Source organism: Scylla paramamosain, chromosome 17 (genome assembly GCF_035594125.1).
Source record: "Scylla paramamosain isolate STU-SP2022 chromosome 17, ASM3559412v1, whole genome shotgun sequence".
NCBI classification, from domain to species: domain Eukaryota; kingdom Metazoa; phylum Arthropoda; class Malacostraca; order Decapoda; family Portunidae; genus Scylla; species Scylla paramamosain.
Window position 1 is genome coordinate 22,763,186 of NC_087167.1, and position 4,258 is coordinate 22,767,443.

The following is a 4,258-nucleotide window of genomic DNA, read 5'->3' on the forward strand; positions in this document are numbered from 1 at the left end:
ACCCAACGTTGCTTAACTTCGCTGATCAGACGAGAAGCGGTGTATTCAACGTGGTGTGGTCGTTGGCTCTGATGAGCTTGACTTATCGACTATTTGAAGATGATGTTCTCCTGCTTAGTTATGAAAGCAACGCTTTTCATAGTATAGTTATATATATATATATATATATATATATATATATATATATATATATATATATATATATATATATATATATATATATATATATATATATATATATATATATATATATATATATATATATATATATATATATATACATAAACCATACTGGAAGAGCAAGGAGTTAGTGTTAATAAATATATTTGTTTTTTCTTCCAACTAGAAGAGGGGAAACTGGTTATGCTACCAAATGGAAGATAGTTTCTGAAAATTAGAATATGAATTCAGTTGAAACATTACTTGATACTGAATGAATCTTGCGCATGCCTACAAGAAAAGAGTCAGGGGAGAAGGTATATTATCTCGGCATGCCTTAGCGCGCCGGAAAATCTTGCAACCCCTCCACCTTTATATTGAGTTTTATTCACATTTGTGCTTGTGTATGTGAATTTAGTCATAAATGTGCAGTTGCAGGGTCAACACTGAAACAGAAAACCTATGCATATGACCCGATAATGTTAAATTAAGTGAGAAAAACAGGGAAAATAGTAATTTACTACACGCACGACCGCTCTGGCTCTATATATACCGCGCGACAAAAATTTTGAGGCACATTCGTGAGCTTCCTGTTAGACCGTTCGGACGTCGTACTAGCAGCTCTCATCACCATGACTGGCCGCGGCAAGGGAGGCAAGGGTCTTGGAAAGGGAGGCGCCAAGCGTCACCGTAAGGTTCTGCGTGATAACATCCAGGGAATCACCAAGCCTGCTATCCGTCGTCTAGCTCGCCGAGGTGGCGTCAAGCGCATCTCTGGTCTCATCTACGAGGAGACTCGTGGGGTGCTCAAGGTGTTCCTTGAGAACGTTATCAGGGATGCTGTCACCTATACCGAGCACGCCAAGCGTAAGACCGTTACTGCCATGGACGTTGTCTACGCCCTCAAGCGTCAGGGCCGTACCCTGTACGGATTTGGTGGTTAAATCGCTCCATTATTGAGATGGTAACAGCTATTCAGCTTGCATTATCATCATTGAATAACATCATCTCCCGGACCTTTTTAAGGTCCACAAACATGAAAAGAAAGAAGGACCATAGACTACTATTATTACTACTACTTTCTCATAACCATGTTCACTATCACTATCTGAGCTAAGAAAAGAAACCATTATTAATTATAACCATCTTTCTCACTTCATCAGGTCTTCTCCAAGTATTATTATTATTATCATTATTATTATTATTATTATTATTATTATTATTATCATTATTATTATTATTATTATTATTATTATTATTATTATTATTATTATTATTATTATTATTATCATTGACTTATTTCAATGATCACGCCCCTCATCGTTCTCAGTTTCTCATAAAACAAAATATACATTGAGATGAAAAAGACGCTCAACATATCACAATAGGCAACACATCTAATCAACTCTCCACTGTGACACACAGCAGGTACATTAGTAGAAATATAGTATACATATTTATTCTCGGTCACTTGCGTGCCTGACTAAATAATAATAATAATAATAACAAATAACTAACTCGAAAATAAATACACTACTTGCTTATTATTGATATACCAGTATAGTCTACACAACTCTCTAGATGTTTGAACGTGTGGCTCCGAAGAGGAGCCGGATTGATGGTGATATTGGCTGAAGGGGAGGGAGGCCCTTTATTTACTTCTTCTCAGTCTTCTTGGGAAGGAGCACGGCCTGAATGTTGGGCAGCACGCCACCCTGTGCAATGGTGACTCCGGAGAGGAGCTTGTTAAGTTCCTCGTCGTTGCGGATGGCCAGCTGCAGGTGACGTGGGATGATGCGAGTCTTCTTGTTGTCACGGGCGGCATTGCCGGCAAGCTCAAGGACTTCAGCAGCCAGGTACTCCATAACTGCCGCAAGGTACACGGGGGCACCAGCACCCACGCGCTCGGCGTAGTTGCCTTTCCTTAGAAGGCGATGAATCCTGCCGACCGGGAACTGGAGTCCAGCACGACTGGAACGGGACTTTGACTTTCCCTTCACCTTTCCTCCCTTGCCGCGTCCAGACATGATAATGGATGTTGTGGTAGTAGTAGTAGTTGTTGTTGTTGGTGATAAATGAGGAGCGCGAGTACTCTAACCTCGTCGGTAGCTCTGCGAGCAAGTAGTGAATTTTGGGAAAAACGGCTATATATACGCGAGATCAGATCGGCCCAGAGCGCGTCTGAAGTGAGCGAGTGTCTGTGTAGTGAAGTGAAGTGTGCCCCCAGTGCAGTGTTCTCCCGAGTGTGCGTATGCAGGGTTAAGCTTCGACTCCGGTCAGGCGCTGGACGGGTGACCGCCCGCTCCCCCCAGTGCCTAGGATTAGCCCCAACAGTGTGTGTGTTAGTGCTGTGCAGCAAGACCTTGGTGAAGTATTAGTGTTGTGTGCCCAGTGCAGTGCTTCTTACGCAGCTCCGGCTGCGTTAGTGCACACCAAGTGTGCAGTGCTGTGCCCCGGCGTAAGGAATCCTCGCCACGGGGCATGGGTGACCAGCCCGTTTTTAGGCGGCTGCTGCGCAGGCTCTGACCGGCATCATGGGCCGAGTCAGAATAAAACACCCCAACCCCAGAGACATTGGGGTGCGCCGGCGCCTCCTCGCCCTCCTGGCCCCGACCATCAAGGTTACTAGGCTTATACCGGCCAGTGACGCTGTGGTGGTTCTCACACCCACAGACAAGGACGCCGATGCTATCTTCCAGGATGGCATGCCTGCTCGACTGTCTGGTGATGGATTCACCCCCCTGTTGCCCCCTGAGCTCCGAGCACAGCGCACGGTGATCTGCTCAGGACTGGACGAACTTATATATGAGCACACGGCGGAGGAAATCGCCGACGAAGTAGGAAGCCAGCATGATTGGGCCGCCGTGGAGGGTGTTTTCAAGTTCCCTCGCTCACCCACCATGAAGATAACCTTCACGCGTGCAGATATGGCCACGAAGGCTCTGACAGAAGGCTTGCACCTTTTTTGTATCCACGTGCCAGGGCACCAGTTGCGGCAGGAGACATACACACCTCTCCTGACCTGTAATAGGTGCAACGCCGTGGAAGAACACCACACCAGGAGCTGCCCCCACCCAGCGGATTACGTCCGGTGTTCTGAGTGCGGCAGCCGGGAACACACCTTCAGGAACTGTTCTGCCACAACAAAATCATGCCTCAACTGCGGAGGGGACCACAGCGCCAGAGCCATGCGGTGTCCCACCCGCAAGGAGGCCCTGAAGAAGAAGGAGGAGGCGATGCGCCAGGCTCGCACCAAGCCAGGCGTATCATTCGCTCAGACGACGTCTGCCTCGCTCCCGGCCACACCCCAACCCCCCAACCTTGGACCTATCGACCCCACCAAGTCGCTGACCGGATTGATGTGCTTGCTTCACGCACATCTTTCCAATGTGGCCTCTCCAGGGTGCTTCCAACAGACTCTCTCAGCGAGTCTTGCCGAGAATGGTCTGCCCAACGTGAAGCTTCCTCCACCGCCACCTCTTCAAGCTCCGGATGCCTTCGCCAGGGCTGTCTCCCTTGCGACCTCCCTGGCCGCTCCCACAGCACCTCCAGTCTCCACACCTTCCACCACCGCCCAAGGCGCCACAGAAGACTCCGCTTCCGCTGCCTCCTCAGCCTCAGAGGACTCTGAGGACGAGGACGACCAGCAAAACGACGTCGAGGTCATCAGGTTTGGCTTCATGGCCAAGACAGATAAGAGGAAGACCCCCAACACCCGGAGGGAGTTCAACCATGCTCTCCGTCATGGGGCACTGGTACTCTGCCACACTGGGCCTTCAGGAGCGGAGGAAGCGGTCTTAGACCACGTGAAGGAGAACCTAGACTCCCTCACGGACTGGACCATCTACTCCACCGAAGACCACGAACGCGCAAAGAAGGCTCCCCGGCAAATTGTGGCGGACTTACTCCCCGGTAGGCTGTCTGTAACACGCGAATAATGCCCCGTCTCCGAGTAATCCAGCACAATGTACTCCATTGGGACACACGTAAGTTTGACCTTACTAACACATATAGACAATTTGACCCTGACGTTGTTCTCATCAACAGCCACGGACTGCGCGACGAGACTAGACTTAAGATCCCTGGATTTAGGATATAC

At 48.6% G+C, this 4,258-nt stretch overlaps 1 non-coding gene across 1 annotated transcript in view; it reads right to left on the reverse strand.

Moving 5' to 3' along the window:
* LOC135108802 (5S ribosomal RNA) overlaps positions 1-67 on the reverse strand; it is a 119-nt gene extending 52 nt beyond the window's left edge. Inside the window, exon 1 of the ribosomal RNA XR_010272474.1 lies at positions 1-67. This exon is cut by the window's left edge and continues 52 nt beyond it. This is a non-coding gene — a ribosomal RNA (5S ribosomal RNA).
* Between the last annotated feature and the right edge of the window lie 4,191 nt (positions 68-4,258).